The sequence below is a fragment of the Dendrobates tinctorius genome, unplaced genomic scaffold (genome assembly GCF_039654945.1).
Source record: "Dendrobates tinctorius isolate UK_male_01 unplaced genomic scaffold, ASM3965494v1 ptg000115l, whole genome shotgun sequence".
Classification (NCBI taxonomy): Eukaryota; Metazoa; Chordata; class Amphibia; order Anura; family Dendrobatidae; genus Dendrobates; species Dendrobates tinctorius.
The window spans coordinates 18,930,912-18,955,776 of NW_027361783.1; the positions used below are offsets into that span (position 1 = coordinate 18,930,912).

General features: G+C 40.6%; 1 long non-coding RNA gene across 1 annotated transcript in view; it reads right to left on the reverse strand.

Moving 5' to 3' along the window:
* The window catches only part of LOC141101188 (uncharacterized), a 76,373-nt gene that overhangs the window by 41,761 nt on the left and 9,747 nt on the right, over window positions 1–24,865 (reverse strand). The window lies entirely within an intron of this gene.

Below are 24,865 nucleotides of genomic sequence, written 5' to 3' on the forward strand. Positions count from 1 at the left end.
AAGTGGCGTTGGAGACAGGGGTTTCATGACAATGTTGTGGACTGATTTTTCAAGTACCGCTCACACAACTGGTAATACTGCATCGATGGAAAGTGACAGGAGACAGCAGTTGTCAACTATGGTTACAAACTACTTTTCCTCCCATATCGATGTTCTCCCACACAGGTCATTCCCCTTTGACTATTGGGCCGCTAAACTGGACACCTGGCCTGAATTGGCACAATATGCCTTACAGGAGCTTGCTTGCCCAGCTGCAAGTGTGCTATCGGAAAGAGTCTTCAGTGCAGCTGGATCAATCCTGACAGAAAAAAAGGACCCGTCTGTCAACCCAAAATGTGGATGATCTAACCTTCATTAAAATGAACCATGCATGGGTTTCCAAGGATTTTGTCCCACCTTCCCCTGATGACACATAGGGTGACAGAAAAATGGCTTGCTTTGGTCCACCTCTTCCTGGGACTTGACCTATTTCGCCTTTTGCATCAGCTGAATGTCCAACATCAACATATGCCACTTTCTAAAACTCCCTAACTGTGCTGCCTCCCCCCCCATGGCCGGGGTCACCACCTAGCGCATGACCCCGTGCGAGTGCCATTGCTCTGGACAGGTGGGTAGGCCGACTCTTGGGCGCGGGCATTGGCACAGGGTCCCTCATAGTGCAATCAAGTGTCTCTGACGGTGGTGGTGCACACCCGCCGTCAGACACACCGCCGTACTATGAGGGGCCCAGTGCCAGTACCGACGCCCAGGAGTGGGCCCCCTTTGCTTGGGCAGGGCCCCAGCATTTGCAATCTTTACCTCTCCCTGCTCCTCCGCTGTGTAGTCTGGGTTGTCAAATACATACTGTGCCTGACACCGTCTGAGCCTGCCTCCTGATGTATAGACATATATTTTGAATGTGTACGCTATCCATACATGTTATCCGGGGATACGGTACCCTTTCTCACCTTTGTGCAATCACGTGCAATCCATACTGGGCCTAACACCGTCTGAGCCTGCCTCCTGATGTATAGACATATATTTTGAATGTGTACGCTATCCATACATGTTATCCGGGGGTACGGTACCCTTTCTCACCTTTGTGCAATCACGTGCAAGCCATACTGGGCCTAACACCGTCTGAGCCTGCCTCCTGATGTATAGACATATATTTTGAATGTGTACGCTATCCATACATGTTATCCAGGGATACAGTACCCTTTCTCACCTTTGTGCAATCACGTGCAAGCCATACTGGGCCTAACACCGTCTGAGCCTTCCTCCTGATGTATAGACATATATTTTGAATGTGTACGCTATCCATACATGTTATCCGGGGATACGGTACCCTTTCTCACCTTTGTGCAATCACGTGTAATCCATACTGGGCGTGAGAACGGCTGGCGAGCTGTTAAGCAAGCTACAGCACCTGTGGTTTGCACACGTAAGTTTTTCATTTTTTCAGGAATGACGGTTAGGCTTAATTCCGGAAATGCGGTTGACCTGCACTTACTGGGAAATCATCGTTCGCGGGTAATAATTGTAATCAGTGATCCCCATCACTAACGTTGTTCAGTGGGTTATCTGCACCTGTAAACGACAAACGCTGGCCTTTTCAGTGTAGCGCACATGCAGCCACGGACATGTAAGGGCATGACACACCAGTTATTGGCCAATCTCATGTGCCAGAGCCTCACGTGTCCCTCTAGTAAGCCGGACTCGGACCGCGGGGCATGACGGAGTCTCGTTCGTTAACGGAATTAAGCTTGCAATGTGTGCATCTTTTTTGTAGCTGTATAAGAGAAAACAAGGGCGGGGGCGCAGACATAGGGCTTCACCTGGTATAAATCAATTAAAATATAAAAGTACTCTGGAGTACTCACCCTTTATGGGTTGTGTTCAGACACAACCACTCTCAACGTTTGTTGCAGTCATATAGCTGCTGCAGAGCTCGTGCAGGTGGACAGCGTCCACTAGGTATCATAAGTTGAGGATCCAAGAAAAGCACTTCTGAGCATCCGCGCTGCTTTAGTGATAAGAATTCTTCAGAAATCCATATAAATCTTTCAAGTTCTTTATTATATGTACTACAGAAACTACGCGTTTCGAGGTGACAAACCGCACCTCTTCTTCAGGTTACAGTACAGAGTTGTCATGCTCAGAAGTGCTTTTCTTGGATCCTTTTTTTTTATAGCTGGCATGGATGAGGTTTCCCAGGTGGAGTCGAATTTAACCGTAGGCTCCACTCCTGGTGGTGCCCTTCTGGACATTCCTTTAAGGTTCAGCTTTGCAACCATACTGCCCACGTAAAACAAACACTTTGCCTTCATGAACGCTGTTTGTAGGGTCATGACTCGTGGGAATAACGCCGCCCAATCAGTTAACCTGCTAGAGAGATCCCTCGTTGCTCCCAAGCATGACATCACACTCCCTAAGAGGAAGGTAATGCCACTGTGGCGACCGTACTCCTGGGGGCGACACAAGTGCACTGATGCCCAGCCACTGCTCGATCAATCTGCTAGTACATTGACCCAGACCACTACATTCCCCTCGCACGCTACACGGCCTGAATCTGACCCTGATGAAACTCAGGTTACCCTTCCCATATACAGTTCCATCTTACACGGTGACAAAGAGGAAGCTGCAGATGAAAGTGCAGGTTCGGCCCACCCGCCATCAGACACACCGCCGTACTATCAGGGGCCCTGTGCCAGTGCCGTCATCAACGAGTGGGCCCCCCTGCTTGCTCAGGATCACAGCACTTGCAAGGTTGAAATACTGTGCAGTGAGATGGAAGATGGGGACGACGAGGAGTCCAGACTAGTACAGGGATTCCCTAGCGAGGAGACTTATTTGATTGTTTTCAATATTGGGACAGCAATTTTTGGGGAGCACTATACTCTGGAGAATGATAGATGGGGCCCACCATACACTGGAACATTCCAAAGGTGGACATCAGACACTGGAGCAGCATTTACAGGGCCCATTATACACTAGAGCATTAGAAATGGGGCCCATTATGTTTGGAGCATTATTTGGGCCCATAAGACAGTGGAGCTTCATCCATGGGGACCAACATATACTGTAGCATTATGTGGAGCTCATCATATACTGTTTCAAACATTATATGGGACCAATGATTCTGTATGGAAAAATAGATGGGCCTCGTCATGAGATGGAAAAAGTGAAGTATTTTTCATTGTACTATACCGCTATTTCTCTGCCGTATCGGAGCATGATGAGTTGTGGTATGTGTTAAAGGGGCGCTCTTTCGCCCAGGGCACATGAAAACCTGGAGCCAGCCCTACCCCCCACAACTTTAGCCAAATAACCCCCATTTTTCAGTGCGTAACTTGTATTATGAAGTTAATTAAGGTTGACAAGCTTATGTAAGAAGAATTGATGCTTTTGGCATTCAAATGGGCACTGTAGGTGTGTTTCCTGTCCTCCTCTCACTGCCGACTTTTATTCCCCATTGACTTACATTGGGTTTCGTGTTTCGGGACGACCCCGACTTTTCCCTATAATCGGCCGATCTTGCTCGACCCGACTTTTGGAAAAGTCGGGTTTCATTAAACGAAACTCGACCCTAAAAAACCAAAAGTCGCTCAACTCTAGTGGTGAGTTCTCCTTCAATGGAAGTCTTCAAACAGAGGCTGGACAGACATCTGTCTGGGATGATTTAGTGAATCCTGCTTTGAGCAGCGGGTTGGACCAGATGACCCAGGAGGTCCCTTCCAACTTTACCATTCTATGGTTCTATGATAAATACACAGCAGGTGAAATAAGTATTGAACACTTCAACAATTTCCTAAGTAAATATAATTCTATATTTCTATTGACTTGTCGGTATCAACCAATCTAATCCAGACAGGCAAGTGAATCAAACCATAGATGTCTGTAAATTGGTTTATGTGTATTAATTATAAATGACACAAGGAAAAAGTATTGAACACGCTAACTGAAATTTATTTCACACTTCATACAAAAGAATTTGTTGGTGATGACTAGAGATGAGCAAATGTGTTTGGCTCCCTCCTTATTCAGCAAGCTATAGCGCTTACTGAATAAGCTGCAGAGGGAACCTGGCCACCTGGATTGCTCCTGCTGATCAGCTTTCCGGCAACGCAGTTGCATGTGTCGCAGCACATGCCTTAAGAGCCTGTTTGTTGGGCTTTCCATGCATGTGCTGTGATAGTGGCATAGCTGCAACACATGCAGCTGCGGCACCTGACAGCTGATCAGCAGGAGCAATTTAGGTAGCCGGGTTCCCTCTGCAACTTGTTTGGTAAGCGATATAGCTTGTTGAATAAGGAGGGAGCCGAACACATTTGCTCATTTCTAGTGATGACAGCTTCAAGATGCCTCCTATATGGAGAAACTAGTCACATTGGACAGCTGTGATTTTGACCCATTCTTCCACACAAACACTCTTCAAATCCTGAAGGTTACATGGGTTCCTTCTATGAATGTTGAGCTTTGGTTTCTTCCATAAATTGTCTATTAAATTCAGGTCAGGTGATTTGCTGGGCCAGTCCTGCAGTTTTATTTTCTTTCTCTGAAACCAATTGAGAGTTTCCTTAGGTGTGTGCTTGGAATCATTTTCTTGCTGAAATGTCCACCCTCGTTTAATATTCATCATCCTGGTAGATGGCAGCAGATTTTTATCAATAATGTCTGGGTACATTTCTTCATTCATTCTTCCTTCAATTACACGAAGCTTGCCAATGGCGTAAGCTGAAAAACAGCCTCACACCATAATGTTTGCATGTCCAAATTTCACTGTTGTTATTGATGTTTTTCAAATGATATGGAGTGCCTTTTGGCCTCAAGACATGGTGTGGATTATAGCATCCAAAGAGTTCAATTTTGGTCTCATCTAAAGAGACTATATTTCTCTGTATTTCACAGGTTTATCTAAGTTATCAAACTTTAAACAAGCTTGGACATGGTTTTTGTTCAGCAATAGAGTCTTTCATAGTGAGCATGCATGCAAACCATGGAAGTTGAGTGCATTGCTTATAGTTTTCTTTGAAACAATTGTACCTTCAGATTCCAGGTAGTTCTGTAGCTCTTCCCAGATGGTCTTTGGCTCTCAGACAACTCAATTTTCTGATAATTATTTTCACTCCCTTGACAGAAATCTTGCAAGGAACACCTGGTCATGAGGTCTTTATATTGAAATTATGTTCTTTCCACTTCCTAATTATGGCCCCAGCAGTGCTCACTGGAAACTTCAGTAGTTTAGAAATTCTTCTGTAACCAATACCATCTATATGTTTTGCAATTATAAGATTGAGAAGGTCTTGAGACTGCTCATTGGTTTTACCCATTATGAGATGATTTTGTGTGGCACCTTGGTAATGAGACATCTTTTTATAGGATATCAGTTGAACTAGCTGATTTTATTTCTCACTAAGTGGCCACATTGCTTATCTAATTACTGATACATTTCAGCTGTTTTTGTGACTTTCCATTGCTTTTTGCATCTCTTTCTTAATGTGTTCAATACTTTTTCCCAGTGCTTTACATAATTTAATTTATGGACATCTAAGGTATGATTTATTTGCCTGGGTGGATTCGATGGGTTATAACCAATGTCTCAGGAGAGTTTCATATCTACAGCACCTTTGGAAATATATTTACTTAGAAAATTGGTGACGTTCAATATTTTTTCACCAATTGTAGATAGATAGATAGATAGATAGATAAATCAAGAAAAAAGGGCAGCACTACCAAAATAATAGTAGGTGCAAAACCTATTTAGCAGTGTCCAAACAGCCAAATTAACAAAAGGAAAAAAATAGGCAACACTCAAATTAAATGTGAAAACATTGGATACTTTACTGATCCTCAGGTGGCAACGTTTCAACGGTGACCCGGCTTGACAAAGACGGGTCACCGTTGAAACGTTGCCACCTGAGGATCAGTAAAGTATCCACTGTTTTCACATTTAATTTGAGTGCTGCCTATTTTTTTGCCTTTTTTTTAGATAGATAGATAGATAGATAGATAGATAGATAGAGTATATAGATGAAATAAACATTCTTACCATTGAGTGGTGTGAAAATGAAACAGAATGCTTTCAAATAAATGGAACGGGCAGTTTGTTTTGTATTAAACTGCTGTAATGTAGTGGCAAGTCTGAGTGTGAATCAATTCACATATTGTCCCATTGACAGGTACTAAGCAAATCACAAGAGCTTACACAGTGGAAGTCTAAGAAAGCAATTTAGCAGTAAATTTAGTCAGAAGGCCAATTCTGTACAATTGTAATGGCAGATGTACTTTCTTGAATGAGGAAATTGTGCTGAATGTGAACTGAACTTCTGTAAAACCTGTAGTCTTTAAAATCAAAGCTATTTCCTTGTAAGACTCACATAACATTATCTCAGTAGACACGGTATGTAAAACACGAAGAATGTGTGAGGTTAACTGAATTGGAACACCCAAACAACACACAGTTTTCCATTAGGTGTTTAAAATTGTTTTACAAAATCTGACAAAATATGATGCAGCATAGAAGGTAAAAAATGTTATCAGAAATTCATTGATATAAGGATTTCACATATATTAGTTTAAAGTAAACATAACACTGTATATATATACCTATAACCTCTATAGTTAGAGTAACATTTGTTATCAAGGCCACTTGCACGTGATTATATTAAAGAGGATTTTCAGGGTTACATAAAAGCATAGCTGCTTTCCTCCAAGGAAAGATCTATGCCCGCTTCACAAGCTGTTACTGCCCCTCGCCAGGCTGCAGTACCAAACACGTTTTCGATACTTGTGGCACTATTTATTATATAACACCTGTGCACACCCTCAAACAGTCTGACTCCAAACTCCACTATGGTGAAGACCAAAGAGCTGTCAAAGGACACCAGAAACAAAATTGTAGCCCTGCACCAGGCTGGGAAGACTGAATCTGCAATAGCCAACCAGCTTGGAGTGAAGAAATCAACTGTGGGAGCAATAATTAGAAAATGGAAGATATACAAGACTACTGATAATCTCCCTCGATCTGGTGCTCCACGCAAAATCCCACCCTGTGGGGTCAGAATGATCACAAGAACGGTGAGCAAAAATCCCAGAACCACGCGGGGGGACCTAGTGAATGAACTGCAGAGAGCTGGGACCAATGTAACAAGGCCTACCATAAGTAACACACTACGCCACCATGGACTCAGATCCTGCAGTGCCAGACGTGTCCCACTGTTTAAGCCTGTACATGTCCGGGCCCGTCTGAAGTTTGCTAGAGAGCATTTGGATGATCCAGAGGAGTTTTGGGAGAATGTCCTATGGTCTGATGAAACCAAACTGGAACTGTTTGGTAGAAACACAACTTGTCGTGTTTGGAGGAAAAAAAATACTGAGTTGCATCCATCAAACACCATACCTACTGTAAAGCATGGTGGTGGAAACATCATGCTTTGGGGCTGTTTCTCTGCAAAGGGGCCAGGACGACTGATCCGGGTACATGAAAGAATGAATGGGGCCATGTATCGTGAGATTTTGAGTGAAAACCTCCTTCCATCAGCAAGGGCATTGAAGGATGAAACGTGGCTGGGTCTTTCAACATGACAATGATCCAAAGCACACCGCCAGGGCAACGAAGGAGTGGCTTCGTAAGAAGCATTTCAAGGTCCTGGAGTGGCCTAGCCAGTCTCCAGATCTCAACCCTATAGAAAACCTTTGGAGGGAGTTGAAAGTCCGTGTTGCCAAGCGAAAAGCCAAAAACATCACTGCTCTAGAGGAGATCTGCATGGAGGAATGGGCCAACATACCAACAACAGTGTGTGGCAACCTTGTGAAGACTTACAGAAAACGTTTGACCTCTGTCATTGCCAACAAAGGATATATCACAAAGTATTGAGATGAAATTTTGTTTCTGACCAAATACTTATTTTCCACCATAATATGCAAATAAAATGAAAAAAAACCAGACAATGTGATTTTCTGGATTTTTTTTTCTCAGTTTGTCTCCCATAGTTGAGGTCTACCTATGATGTAAATTACAGACGCCTCTCATCTTTTTAAGTGATGGAACTTGCACTATTGCTGACTGACTAAATACTTTTTTGCCCCACTGTATATATATATATATATATATATACACTCACTGGCCACTTTATTAGGTACACCATGCTAGTAAGGGGTTGGACCCCCTTTTGCCTTCAGAACTGCCTCAATTCTTCGTGGCAGAGATTCAACAAGGTGCTGGAAGCATTCCTCAGAGATTTTGGACCATATTGACATGATGGCATCACACAGTTGGCGTAGATTTGTCGGCTGCACATCCCTGATGCGAATCTCCCGTTCCACCACATCCCAAAGATGCTCTATTGGATTGAGATCTGGTGACTGAGGAGGCCATTTGAGTACAGTAAACTCATTGTCATGTTCAAGAAACCAATCTGAGATGATTCGAGCTTTATGACATGGCGCATTATCCTGCTGAAAGTAGCCATCAGATGTTGGGTACATTGTGGTCATAAAGGGATGGACATGGTCAGCAACAATACTCAGGTAGGCTGTGGCGTTGCAACGATGCTCAATTGGTACCAAGGGGCCCAAAGAGTGCCCAGAAAAAATTCCCCACACCATGACACCACCACCACCAGCCTGAACCGTTGATACAAGGCAGGATGGATCCATGCTTTCATGTTGTTTACGCCAAATTCTGACCCTACCATCCGAATGTCGCAGCAGAAATCGAGACTCATCAGACCAGGCAACGTTTTTCCAATCTTCTACTGTCAAATTTCGATGAGCTTGTGCAAATTGTAGCCTCAGTTTCCTGTTCTTAGCTGAGAGGAGTGGTACCCAGTGTGGTCTTCTGCTGCTGTAGCCCATCTGCCTCAAAGTTCGACGCACTGTGCGTTCAGAGATGCTCTTCTGCCTACCTTGGTTGTAACGGGTGGCAATTTGAGTCACTGTTGCCTTTCTATCAGCTCGAACCAGTCTGCCCATTCTCCTCTGACCTCTGGCATCAACATGGCATTTCCGGCCACAGAACTGCCGCTCACTGGATTTTTTTTCTTTTTCGGACCATTCTCTGTAAACCTTAGAGATGGTTGTGCGTGAAAATCCCAGTAGATCAGCAGTTTCTGAAATTCTCAGACCAGCCCTTCTGGCACCAACAATCATGCCACATTCAAAGGCACTCAAATCACCTTTCTTCCCCATACTGATGCTCGGTTTGAACTGCAGGAGATTGTCTTGACCATGTCTACATGCCTAAATGCACTGAGTTGCCGCCATGTGATTGGCTGATTAGAAATTAAGTCTTAACACACAGTTGGACAGGTGTACCTAATAAAGTGGCCAGTGAGTGTATATATATATATATATGTAACAATTGTTAGTCAATAGTTCATCTCATAAGATATATTAGTTATATCCTTATCTGGACATATTTGATGGATGTCTGTCTCAGTTACTGGGTGTTACTGTGGCTGTGACCAGTGGTGTTGACCAGCCAGAATTGTATGTTTCCTGCTGATCAGCAGGGTTAATCTACTCATTTCTGTGGGTTTTGGTCAATACCACACACTATAATACTTTGATACTTTTTTCCTGTTGTTGTTACCTAATCCTGATCTGGCATTTCACCATGACAGAGTCTTGGAGACTTCCCCTGTTCTTGAACAAGTTTGTATGACTTTGCTTTTGACTGATCTCCTGGTATCTGACACCAGCTATGGTTTTATTTCCTGATTTTGTCCATCCAGTTTGTAGTTTAATTATTCAAGCTCCTTCAACCATCAGGTATTCTGTAAATTCAGAAAAACACATTGAAGCAACACTGGGTTGAGAAATTCCTAGAATAGGTATGCAGTGCATGGAAACTGCAGGCTGGTATCCTGAGTAAGTGAGCCATGAAAGAAATGGAAAAATCCAGCAACTGCAAAAATCATAAAACATTACATTTATTAGTAGATTAAAACATGAAAAGGAAAATAAAAAAAAGATAATGGTCGACGCGTTTTGAGCTACACTAGCTCTTAATCATGATCAGTCATGATTAGTCATGATTAACCCCTTCATGACCGGAGCTTTTTTCGATTTTTCGTTTTGTTTTTTTTCTCCCCTTCTTTGCAGAGCCATTACTTTTTTATTTTTCTGTCAATATGGCCATGTGAGGGCTAATTTTTTTGCAGGATGAGTTGTACTTTTGAACGACATCATTGGTTTTAGCATGTCGTGTACTCGAAAACGGGAAAAAAAATTCCAAGTGCGGTGAAATTGCAAAAAAAGTGTAATCCCACACTTGTTTTTTGCTTGGCTTTTTCTCTAGGTTCACTAAATGCTAAAACTAACCTGCCATTATGATTCTCCAGTTCATTACGAGTTCATAGACACCAAACATGTCTAGGTTCTCTTATCTAAAAATAAAAAAAAGTCCGTACCACAAAATTTCCCCAAGCGAAGTGGTCAGAATCAACACAAACTTCTCAAAAATGTCATAGGAAAAGTTTATTCACAACAATTTATTCAGTTTCCAAATCAATAGTAAGCTCATGCATTGATGGACACATCATGCTACTTGTTCCATTATTCATACTATCATATGAGATATGCTGTACTAAAAAAGGCTCATATACACACCCATTAAAGTGCACAGTGCAGAGGGGAAATATTAAAGGGCCACAAATAGCTCAGAATATCCTAAGATTACTCCGTTATATATACTGATTCATCATCTATTGCACAGTAGCTCATATTCATCAAAAATTAAGCCCAGCACGTTAACTTACATGGCATGCAGAGACCGTGCCGTGTCCTTCTACCCCGATGCGTATTTCATCCACACTTCTTCAGGGGGCGTGATGAGTTGTATTTTTGAATGACATCATTGGTTTTAGCATGTCGTGTACTTGAAAATGGGAAAAAAATTCCAAGTGCGGTGAAATTGCAAAAAAAGTGCAATCACACACTTGTTTTTTTTCTTGGCTTCTTTGTTAGGTTCACTAAATGCTAAAACTGACCTGCCATTATGATTCTCCAGGTCATTACGAGTTCATAGACACCAAACATGTCTAGATTCTCTTTTATCTAAGTGGTGAAAAAAATTCCAAAGTTTGCTAAAAAAAAAAAAAAAGGGCAATATTCCGAGACCCGTAGCGTCTTCATTTTTTGTGATCTGGGGTCCGGTGAGGGCTTATTTTTTGCAGGACGAGGTGACGTTTTTAATGATACCACATTTGTGCAGATAAGTTCTTTTGATCGCCGGTTATTGCATTTTAATACAATGTCGCGGCGACCAAAAAAACAATTCTGGAGTTTTGAATTGTTTTCTTGCTATGCCATTTAGCGATCGGGTTAATGCTTTTTTTTATTGATAGATCAAGCGATTCTGAATGTGGCGATACCTAATATGTGTATGTGTGATTTTTTTATTGTTTTATTTTGATTGGGGCGAAAGGGGTGATTTGAACTTTTATTTTTTTTTTTATTTTTTTACATTTTTAAACATTTTTTTTTACTTTTGGCATGCTTCAATAGCCTCCATAGGAGGCCAGAAGCATGCACAACTTGATCGGCTCTGCTACATATGGGCAATGAGCAGATCGCCCATATGTAGCAGATTTACTGCAGTGCTTTGAGCTCCGGCCACCGGGCACCGCTCAAAGCAATGTGCCTGCAACAACCATATAGTTCGCTATGAGACCTCTGGTTGTCAAGACAACAGGACGTCGACCCCTAATCAAGTGACGGGGTCGGCGATGAGCTCACTTCTGGCCTGATGGCCGGAAGTGCTAGCTAAATGCCTGCTGTTAATGCTTGACAGCGGGATTTAATTAGTTAACAGGCGCGGGCGGATGGCGATTCCGCTTGCGCCTATTGCGGGCACATGTCAGCTGTTCATAGCAGTAGACATGTTGCGGCTTTGAGGTGGGCTCACCGCCGGAGCCCACCTAAAACAGGGGAGTCTGACTGCTGACGTACTATCCCTTCAGCAGTCAGAAAAGGGGTTAAGAGCTAGTGTAGCTCGAAACGTGTAGACCGTTATCAAGTTTAAATTTTCTATTTTCATATTTTAATCTTCTAATAAATGTGATGTTTTATGATTTTTGAAGTTGCTGGAATATTCCTTTTTTTCATGCTGTAAGTGCCACCCATAGGACCCCTTTGTAAGTCCAGACCCCTTTGTATGTCCAGATCCCTATATATCCCTAAATAATAAAGACTGTTGTTCCTCTGCGACCTGTGGATTTGCAAAATCTGTCTAAGGTTACCCTTTTGCGCGAACAGCCTCAGACACATTTTAGTCTTAGAACATAGCAACTAAATGCAAATGAACAAAAAAAAAATTGAAAATAGAACATTTTAGGTTGAACACTAATATTAATGCAACTAATTGCCTACATGTTCAAGTGTACTATATGAATAACTTTAGGACCAGAGATTTCACATAAATATGCAATTATGGCATTTTTTTATATTTTCATAAAGTAGAAAATTGTTAAAACATTGCTTTGAAATGATGTTTTAATAAGAGAAATTAGTGACTCTAGTAAAGAAGGAATATAATTTACAAATATGATTCATACATTTGTTAATGCTTAAGCTAAAAAACAAACAAACGAGTTATAAAATAAGTTAAAAGTGATTCATATGTGCCTTATAACCACAGCTATTGTAAATTCTTTCAAGATTCAGTTCATGAAAGTGGAAACAATTCTAAACCTTGAAAGGTGCTTAAAAAGAAGAAATTCTTTTCAAAATATCCTTTTAAAATTCGACTGCCTATTGAAACCTCATAATGTCTCCATTTTACCTCCTGAGTGTCCTTCAATCCTAAATTTTAAAAAAGAATTAACTACCTTGTTTTTTTTAAATGGCAGACAATAAGTACATGTATAATGCATGTCATATCCTCCTGTAAGCTGTAGGTTATTAAGAGACTGGCACAATCCCCAAAAAACAGAAAGCTCATAAGTGGTAACTCAGGAATTTTACTTTACATGCATTTTATCCTCTGAGATGGTTAATTGAAAATAATAGCCTGAAAACAATGTGTGTTCTTTTAACTATATAATGGACACCATTTTCCCTAAGCTTTATTAATTTTATTTTAGTCACAATTTTATTTTTTTCTAACTTCCTAGCTGTTTTGGAACTAGAGTACAGTGCCCATTTTATGACATGATCAGATATCAAAGTGAAACCTCAGAATAATGTCAGTTTGAGGCTAAATATCCTGTCTGAAAATTTACTTTGACATCTGAATCTTATATCTGAGTTCAACAACTGACTTTGACACCTGACTTTGGCAACTGACTCTGACATGTGAATTTGACATGTAACTTTGACATGTGACTTTGATATGTGATTTTGATATCTGACTTTGACATGCGACTTTGACATGTGACTTTTACATATGATTTTGACATGTGACATGGACACCTGAGGTTGACATCTGAGGTTGACAAAAGGGATAAATGAACTTGCTTGGTGATACTCAGTATCACTCGAGTATCAGGGTGCTCGGATGCACGTGTTACTTGGCGAGTAATGGGAGGTTCTCTATGTAAAATTTGAATCCCGCCCCACCTTTTTGGTGCCTGTTACATGGCCAATAAGCATGCAAAATTGCCTGCACTTCACTGTAATGCCTTAGCCATCTTGGTTGTGACATCACTGTGTTTCACTGTCCATCTGACATCACCAGGGGTTATAAGAGAACAGGCGCAGCCCAGCTTGTCACACTGACGCCATTGCACAGCTCAGTGACACTTCATGTTGGAGGGACAGAATGCTTGTTTCGGCCTGTGTGTTTACAGTAAAACAAATCAAAGACCGATAGTGTTGAAACTAGTGCTGAAGCTGGACCATTATGATAACAGCCCTTCTAAGGGCTAATTGCTTGCTTTACTGTTTGTATCACATACAAGCTGCATTTAGCCTAGGGAGGGAGAGAGAGTTGCAAGAGCAAGGAGAGTGACAGAATCCAGTCTCTAGACAGATTAGGACTGTGTAGTCCATTCCCAAATATATAGCTGCATTTTTTGTGTGTGTGAAAAAATTCAATATAATTTGATCCATCGAGTATTACATGACTTGTGTTACATTTTGTGCTATATAACATTTAAAAAAATCATAAAAATTCCCTGGGTTAACTTTCTTACTCATACACTATTTTGTGTTCTGGATTATTTTTATTTCTTATACAACAGTCCATAAAAGTGTTTACAAATTTTGCAGGCTTAAATTTGTCAATCATACAGTATTATGTGGTCTGGGGGACTTTTCCTGTGATCTATGAAGCTAAAAAAAGTGTTCACCACTAGATGACAGCAGCACATAAAATGTTTTTAATATTCAATATTTGAATGAGGCCTGACAGTTGTTGCCTTTCAGGGGTCCATGGATGACTCTCCTTATAATTTTGGCCCGGCTTTGCACTTTCTGCCAAACTTTTAGGACTGTATAAGTACATCAACTACACTTTCAAAATATTTACATTCTAAATTTTTTTTATGGATTCAATGAGTCATCCAGACAGTTTGACATGGTTGTTATTGCATTACGGTGGTAAGGAAAACTCGCGTAAAGAGTTGAAAAATATTTCTGGATTAGATTACTCATGCATAAATTATTATGTTCTTTCTGTCACATTTTCGTGGTCTATAACAGAAGAAAAAACCTTTAAAAATGTGGCTTGGTTACATTACTTATCGATACACTATTCTGTGCTCTGCTTTTTTTTTCTTGGATACATATCACTCTCAAAAAATATTTAAACATTTTTTTGTGTTACATTTCTTACCCATGCACTATTTCTATTTTTGTCATAACACTCAAAGAAAGCAATAACAAATTTTGCTCAGTTAAATTTTGCATCCACAGAGTATTTTTTGCATGATAGCACATCTGGAGACAAAGGTGCACACGTAAGATCCAAGGCTATAGGCGATATTGTAAAACATTTTGCACTCTTACTGATGTATTTAACAGGGAAATATTTTTTTATTGTAGAAAATTCCAGACAAAAATAGAGAGACATTTTGGTCAAAAATAAGACCTTATATGATACTCTCACCTGATGATGCAACATACAGTTTCACCACTACTAGACGACTGATGAAGGGTTTGTTTACTTCTGTCTACAAAAAATATACTTTTCTGTTGAATACATCATTAAAAGTGCCAAGTGTTTTTACAATAGAGTATGTGTTCTTGGGTACATTTTGATTTCTCCCAAAAAGTGTTAAAAAATGCAGCAGGGTTAAATTTCTCACCAAAACACTATTCATTATTCTGGGGTACATTTTTTATTATACATAACACTCTAAAAAAGTGTTAACATTTTTTTCTGTGTTAAATTTCTCACCCATACAATATTTTGTGGCCTGTAGTACATTTTGTTGGTATATAACACTCAAAAAACTTTTTCAAAAATGTATTGGTATTATAATGCTCACTCATAGACTATTTAGTGATGTTGACTTAATTTCCTTGGTATATAACCCTCAAAAGTGCATAGCCTTTATTAGTCTAGGAGTAGCAATACATGAAAATTTGAACAGAATGTATATGAGGCCCTAATTTATGTCTAATATAGGGTATATCTGAGTTCCTAATTTTTGGCAGTTCTTGCTTCCTTCATAAATTAAACTGACATTTCCTATGTTTTAATTAAAAAATTGAATTTAGGTTTGAGTTGCTTCCAGTGGTCTTTCCCATACAGTTCTCCTTCCATTCTGTACTTTTCCCATCCATTTGAACATTTTCAATGCCCCCAGATCTGTTTGAAGGGTCTACAGGATAAAAGATTGGTTTTCCCATTAACTCCCATTATACTCATTACTCTAAACGAGCCTTCAAGTATTATGAATTGCTTAGTTCGAGCAACAAACACGCAAGATTTTAGTCATCTCTATTTGACAACTGACTTTTACATCTGAGTCTGACATCTGACTTTGACTCCGGCACCTTACATTGATATCTGTCAAAAAAAAAGTTCACTGTCCGCTACTGGAACTTGATCCCAAAATTATATGTGTAGAAGCTAGTACACTTACAGTTGAAGAAACATGGGCATTCTATTTGGTTATGTGATTTCTGGTGCAAACATGTGCCTGAAAATCATTGGGATTTTCACACAGACCTCCTCCCAGCCAAATTCAAATGATGTTTGATTTTGATATCTGACATTCTTCATACAACAGAATGAAAATCACAAGAACTTTCAGACACCCTGAGTATTTGCATTGTTAATTTTATAAGCTAAGAAACACTGAATTGCAAATTTTTCTACTTTTTTAAATCAGATAAATTTCTTCAAAAATATTGATCTAAATTTACCACTAACATAAAGTACAATGCATAGTATGGAAGTATGGCTTTCCTAGAAATGGTTGGTGCTTGGATAGTGTCACAACTAGTGTTGAGCATTCCGATACCGCAAGTATCGGGTATTGGCCGATACTTGCTGTATCGGAATTCTGATACCGACTTCCGATATTTTTTCAATATCGGAATTCGGCATCGGAATCGGAAGTTCAAAGTTGATTGACAGCCTGACGTCATCATGATGCGCGGTGTGTGCGCATCATGATGCGCCGTCATTTTGGGCCTTCCGGGGGTCTCTGCCGGCCTGCCGGGGGCTGTGTGGACTGCCCGGGGTCTGTACCGGCCTGCCGGAGGGCTGTGCCGGCCTGCCGGTGGTCTGTGCACCCTGTGGGGGTCTGTACCGGCCTGCCGGGGGGCTGTGCCGGCCTGCTGGTGGTCTGTGCACCCTGTGGGGGTCTGTACCGGCCTGCCGGGGGGCTGTGCCGGCCTGCCGGGGGGCTGTGCTGATGTCCGGGGGTCTGTGCAAGCATCGTCCGATGGGACTACAAGTCCCATCTGGCGATGCCTGCTACCATGACAGTGATTGACACATTAGCCAATGATGGGACAGTAGTAGTCCCATCATCCGGCTAATGTGTTAAATGTTAAAAAAAAAAAAAAAAATACTACATACATACTACATACATACTACATGCATGCTACATGCATGCTACATGCTACATACATACTACATATATACTACATGCATGCTACATACATACTACATGCTACATACATACTACATGCATGCTACATACATACTACATGCTACATACATACTACATATATACTACATGCATGCTACATACATACTACATGCTACATACATACTACATATATACTACATACATACTACATACATGCTACATACATGCTACATACTGCATGCTACATACATACTACATACATACTACATACATACTACATGCATGCTACATGCATGCTACATACATACTACATACATGCTACATATATACTACATACATGCTACATGCTACATACATACTACATATATACTACATGCATGCTACATACATACTACATATATACTACATGCATGCTACATACATACTGCATGCTACATGCATACTACATACATACTACATACATACTACATACATACCACATATATACTACATACATGCTACATACATACTACATACATACTACATACATGCTACATGCTACATACATACTACATATATACTACATGCATGCTACATACATACTACATATATACTACATGCATGCTACATACATACTGCATGCTACATGCATGCTACATACATACTACATACATACTACATGCTACATACATACCACATATATACTACATACATACAATACATTCATACAATACATACATAGACATACAGTACATATAACATAGAGTAACATACTTACCAATACTTGTCACATTGTTTCCCGAAGCCATTGTCTTTTCCGGAATAAATATTAACATAACAAACCACAAAAATACTCACCCACGATCCGAAGCAGTCCACGAGTGTGTCCCACGACGATCTTGGGTAGAAATTCCCACACAGCAATGGCATAAAGTGAGACTAGGGACTTTTTTTTTTTTTTAAGTGGCGGAGGAATACAGTGCGGAAGGATACCTACCTTCCGTCATTGGATTCCTACAGCCCGTAGAGAACGGCAGCATCAGCTGATGCTGCAGTTCTCTACCCAAGATCGTCGTGGGACACACTCGTGGACTGCTTCGGATCGTGGGTGAGTATTTTTGTGGTTTGTTATGTTAATATTTATTCCGGAAAAGACAATGGCTTCGGGGAACAATGTGACAAGTATTGGTAAGTATGTTACTCTATGTTATATGTACTGTATGTCTATGTATGTATTGTATGAATGTATTGTATGTATGTAGTATATATGTGGTATGTATGTAGCATGTAGTATGTATGTAGTATGTATGTAGCATGCATGTAGCATGCAGTATGTATGTAGCATGCATGTAGTATATATGTAGTATGTATGTGGTATGTATGTAGCATGTAGTATGTATGTAGCATGCATGTAGTATGTATGTAGTATGTATGTAGCATGCATGTAGTATATATGTAGTATGTATGTAGCATGTAGTATGTAGCATGCATGTAGTATGTATGTAGTATGTATGTAGCATGTAGTATGTATGTAGCATGCATGTAGTATATATGTAGTATGTATGTAGCATGTAGTATGTATGTAGCATGCATGTAGTATATATGTAGTATGTATGTAGCATGTAGTATGTATGTAGCATGCATGTAGTATATATGTAGTATGTATGTAGCATGTAGTATGTATGTAGCATGCATGTAGTATGTATGTAGTATGTATGTAGCATGTAGTATGTATGTAGCATGCATGTAGTATATATGTAGTATGTAGCATGTAGTATGTATGTAGCATGCATGTAGTATGTATGTAGCATGCATGTAGTATGTATGTGGTATGTATGTAGCATGTAGTATGTATGTAGCATGCATGTAGTATATATGTGTTATGTATGTAGCATGTAGCATGCATGTAGCATGCATGTAGTATGTATGTAGTATGTATGTAGTATGTATGTGGTATGTATGTAGCATGCATGTAGTATGTATGTAGTATATATGTGGTATGTATGTAGCATGTAGTATGTATGTAGCATGCAGTATGTATGTAGCATGCAGTATGTATGTAGCATGCATGTAGTATGTATGTAGTATATATGTAGTATGTATGTTGCATGTAGTATTTATGTAGTATGAATGTAGCATGTATGTAGTATGTAGTATGAATGTAGCATGTATGTAGTATGCATGTTGTATGTATGTAGCATGTAATTTTTTTTTTTTTTTTTTACATTCAACACATTAGCCGGATGATGGGACTACTACTGTCCCATCATTGGCTAATGTGTCAATCACTGTCATGGTAGCAGGCATCGCCCGATGGGACTTGTAGTCCCATCGGACGATGCCTGCACAGACCCCCGAAGCCTGCACAGACCACCGGCAGGCCGGCACAGCCCCCCGGCAGGCCGGCACAGCCCCCCGGAGCCTGCACAGACCACCGGCAGGCCGGCACAGCCCCCCGGAGCCTGCACAGCCCCCCGGCAGGCCGGCACAGCCCACCGGAGCCTGCACAGACCACCGGCAGGCCGGCACAGCCCCCCGGCAGGCCGGCACAGACCACCGGAGCCTGCACAGACCCCCTGGCAGGCCGGCACAGCCCCCCGAAAGGCCCGTACAGACCCCAGAGAGGCTGTACAAGGCAAAAACAGGGTTTTTCTTATTCCGATACCGGAAGTCCCATAGACTTGAATGGGACTTCCGGTATCGGAATCGGCGATACCGATACTTTTTTTAAAGATCGGCCGATCCATTCCGATCCAATACTTTGAAGTATCGGACGGTATCGCTCAACTCTAGTCACAACCATTAAATATATATACAGAAATACCTAGGGGCTGCGTCTAAATTAAACATAAATCTAAATCATTAAATATATAAAAAAGAATCTGTCATTCAAAATTTCATGATATGAAAAAGTTCCTTTTAATAATGTGGTCCAAAATCAGTGTAGCAGTTAGTGATGTTTCAGTCAAGCAGACCTTTATCAAACATACACTTGGAGTATGTAACTGCTTGATCTCTGCACAGAACGGACACACTTTCTCCTGCACTGTTTATTCACTCCTCCTGTACTCCATTGTACTGTGGAGTCACACTACATTGGATGTCACCCCAGTGCAGTTTGATATGTGCTGAGTCATGCCATGGAGGAGATGAAGAAATTGATTTCTCCATCTTCTCTGCACTTGTGCTGCGATCCTCTCATGTGACAGCACAGTATCATGACCCTCAGCTCATGCTCGTAGCAGAGCTGGAGCTGAGGGTAACTTACATATTGCATCCGGTGCCATATGCTGGTGTAACTTGAGCCTGTTACACTGATTTTTGATCTTGTTATTAAAAGAACTTCTTCATATCATGCGATTTTGAATAAAGTACAATGTGCCATGAAAAAAGTTCAGAATCACTGGTCAAGCATAAGGCCGGGGTCACACTTGTGATTGCGATGCGAGAAACTCAAGCATCAATACCTGGCACTGCCGCCAGCACTTGGGACTGAAGTGTGCAGCTGCATAGAAATACATGCAGCCGCACTCCATCCCACGCAACAAAGTGTACCCCAATTGGGATGGTACCTAGCTCTTGTAGTTCACCTCACTGTGTCAGCAGATGTAAAAATACATAACGACTGTTAACCTCTTAATGGCCCCAGCTTTTTTCGGTTTTTCGTTTTTGTTTTTCGCTCCTCTTCTTCCCAGAGCCTTAACTTTTTTATTTTACTGTCAATATGGCCATGTGGAGGCTTATTTTTTGCGGGATGAGTTGTACTTTTGAGAGACATCAATGGTTTTAGCATGTCGTGTACTTGGAAACAGGAAAAAATTCCAAGTGCGGTGAAATTGCAAAAAAAAGTGCAATCTCACACATGTTTTTGTTTGGCTTTTTTGCTAGGTTTACTAAATGCTAAAACTGACCGCCATTATGATTCTCCAGATAATTATCTATATATATATATATATATAAACACCTTATGTCTGTCTGTAACTGAAATCCCGCTGCGCTGATTGGTCACGCCAGGCCGCAACCAATCAGCAACAGGCGCAGTCCACAATTAGCAGGATGCACTCCAACACTACCGTGCCATCGGGAGATCAGCAGCGCTAGCCACTGATCTCCCAACGGTTGCCGCGGGTCATCTCCAGGCGCATGGGCGTCAGTGGCGACGCAGCCGGACATGCCCGGCGCTAGCTAGTAACCAGGGTCCGGAGGAGAAGAGACTCCTTCGGATCCTGGGTACAATAAACGTGTAAAAAATAGAATTAAAATAAAAATTAGTGATCTACCGAGAGGACGTCAGCAGCGGTCTTTGGCGCAAAGCAGTACTGGGAACGGAAGATGCCGGCAGCGTGGAGCGGAGGGACAGATTCCGGGGGCCGTCGGATGGTAAGTATATCACATTTTTTATTTTAATCTGCTGCTGGCCATATCATAGAGTATCCGATGCTTTAGAATCGGGCTAGCAGCTAGTGAGTTTATAAACACCAAACATGCCTAGGTTCTTTTTTATCTAACGTCACAATATAATATTTTGCCTAATAAACCGGCATTTCCAACTATACATAAATCATACAAAAAGGGGTTGGAAACCATATGCCATAAAATCAGTGAAGTTTTATTATAAACAAATTAAAATGCATTGCAGTGCAATGTGATACATATGGGAGCAATAAGTGCAAAAGAACAAAGGCCATAAGACCAGGTACAATAGGGTCCAGAAAAAGGCATGTATATATATGTGATTTTTGTAGTCAATTTATCCAGTACATAAGATGTAAAAATGGTAAACCAGAGTAATTAGTGGAGCTCAGAACATAAAAGCTTCCAGAAAGAAATATTTAAATAGATATATATCACTTGGATAAATGACAAAAACTTATTTATTCAAAACCCCATTGCATAAAGAGCCAGCAAAGGCCTAATTCCCTAAGTGGTAGCAGTATGTATATACCAGTAACATGCAAAATAAACAGTTAAAAAATACCATGTTAAAGAATACGTAGTGCAAAAATGTAAATGCATAAAAGCTAAATACAGAGGATGTGGCATGCAGCAACTGAAACCTAATCTCTAATTGGCAAAAAATACATACCAACTATATGCATAGTGCAGCAAACAGACTGCTGCTGGGCAGATACTATACCTGAAGGCCGAAGCACCCCTGAAGCGCATTTTTTTGTAATAGCCTTCATGGGAGGCTAGAAGCTGCCACAACTCGATTGCTTCTGCTACATACAGATGATGATTAGATAGCCTATATATAAACACCTGATAAACACAGAGTAAATGTTCACAAATGTCTTGTATGAAAACCATATACAAGTTTATTAAATAGAACAACAATTCAGTATATGCAGTACACTCATTACTATGACAGAGGGTCTTAACCATAAGGACAGAAGGTAAACACACAAAAATACCATGTGTCCAGACCTTAATATGCGAGGTGGGGGAGCAAATAGAAAGCTGATTAAAACAATAGAATAGAATACTTGGGGTGCCACTGACGGCCCCCCGAAGAAACCAATGCGAAACGCACGTTGGGGCTGCAGTACCGCTTCCTCCTGGGCTGAGGCACTATGGGTGAGAGAAAATTGTGCTTTTTTGATGTTTGTATTACTTGTTAGGGGTTGTGCTGAACAATATATCAGGATAATGGGATTACTGGAGGTTCTCTTACATTGATAGTACCTAGCTAGCAATTGCAAGTTGCACCCCAAGTACTCTATTCTATTGTTTTAATCAGCTTTCTGTTTGCTCCCCCACCTCGCATATTAATGTCTAGACACATGGTATTTTTGTGTGTTTACCTTCTGTCCTTATGGTTAAGACCCTCTGTCACATATTAATGAGTGTACTACATATACTGAATTGTTGTTCTATTTAATAAACTTGTATATGGTTTTCATACAAGACATTTGTGGACATTTACTCTGTGTTTATAGACTGTGCAAGAGTGTCCTATGGGGGATATATTGGTCCTGATCATGATATGGTGGATGTCCCCCTTTCAATATAAGTGCTATTTAAGTTTTGTTCAGACTTTGTTGTTATCTCTTAGATAGCCTATATGTAGCAGAATTACAGCATTGCTATGAGTGCTGACCACAGGGTGGCGCTCATAGCAATCTAGCATCAACAACCATAGAGGCCTCAAGGAGACCTCTGGTTGTTATGCTAATGCATCGCTGACCCCCAATCATGTGACGGGGTCAGCGATGCACGTATTTCCAGCCCGGTGGCAGGAAGCACTTGTTAAATGCCGCTGTCAGTGTTTGACAGTGGTATTTAACTAGTTAATAGGCATGGGTGGATCATGATTCCACCTGCGCCTATTGCGGGCATATGTTCAAAACAGCTGACATGTCCCGGCTTTGATGTGGGCTCACCGCCAATGTCCTCATCAAAGTGGGGGATCTGACCTCGACGTACTATTCCGTCCAAGGTTAGAAAGGGGTTTATATTCCTGCCCATTGAAAGCTACATATAAACAAAATGAGCAGCCCAAAAAAGTGGAGCCTCCCTCATGTTTGTACACATTACAAAAAATTAAAACAAAACCAAAAAACATGAGCCAGAGCATATGTGACACATTAGATTTGAAAATTGAGGCTTGTTCATTGAGGTGAAAATGAGCTATTGGAAAAAAAAAACCTTATCATTTAAAATAAAAAAAATACTTTCATAAAAAAAGAAGCCTTATGATTTAGCCATTTCACCCAATGTTCTCCATCACTCCGTTTCCGAGCAATAAGTTCCATTTGGGTATTGGATTCTGCAAAGGCGTGCAGTCTCTACTGTAATTTGCTTGTCAATGTCTTTTTGGCTAACCATCCTGACCCAGCCTGTGTATCACTTGAGATTTAGCTGTCCTTGTACCAACCTTTTTTCCTTTCTAACTGCAATTCCTTCCTGCCACTGACTATTCATTCCAACCTGCTGCTGACAATTCTTACCTGCTGATAATTCAATAACTGTAATGTATGTACAGCTCTGCCAAAAATTAAGAGACCACTTTTAAATGTTCAGCTTGTCTGATTTTTCTCTTTATAGGTATATTTTTGAGTAAAATGTAAATTGTTCTTTTAGTCTATAAACTTCTGACAACATGTCTCTGAATTTCCAAGCAATACATTTTGTATTTTTTTTTCTGACAAAGAAAAATGGTCAAAATTAAAAAAAAACAAAAACAGTGCTTTCAGACCTCAAATAATGCAAGAAAACAACTTCATAGTCACTTAGAAACAACAATACTAATGTTTTAACTCAGGAAGAGTTCAGAAATCAATATTTTGTAGAATAACCATGATTTTTAAAAACAGCTTTCATGGGTCTTGTCATGCTTTCCACCAGTCTTTCACACTGCTTCTGGTGCAAAAATTTAAGCAGTTCTTCTTTGTTTGATGGTTTGTGACTATCCATCATCCTCTTGATTATATTCCAGAGGTTTTCAATGGGGTTTCAGTCTGGAGAATGGGCTGGCCATGACAGGGTTTTGATGTGGTGGTCTCTCAATTATTTCCAGAGCTCTATATTGTATACACCTGTTTAGGAGTAGTCTTGTTCTAGCAGAAGCCTTCAGTTATCAGTCACAATGCTTCTCATCTACTTCAGACACAGGGTCTGCAACTTTGCAAGCCACATTCTAAACTTACTGTGCCCTTCATGCTCTCATAACAATGTTCCCTTCTAACAGGAAGCTATTGTAAGCCACTTAAAGGCATAATACAAAAATATTGTTGCTTGCTGCCTACTTTTGCCATGACAGAGCCATTGCCAACTGTTATTTTGTAAAGCACATGGGCTCCCTATGTGGTCATTATTGCAGGCAAAGCAGGTTCATCACTTTCCAATGTCTTTTTATTAACTTCTATCTTTAAAAAGAACCTGTCATGTGAAAAAAGCTATGAATTTGCAAATGT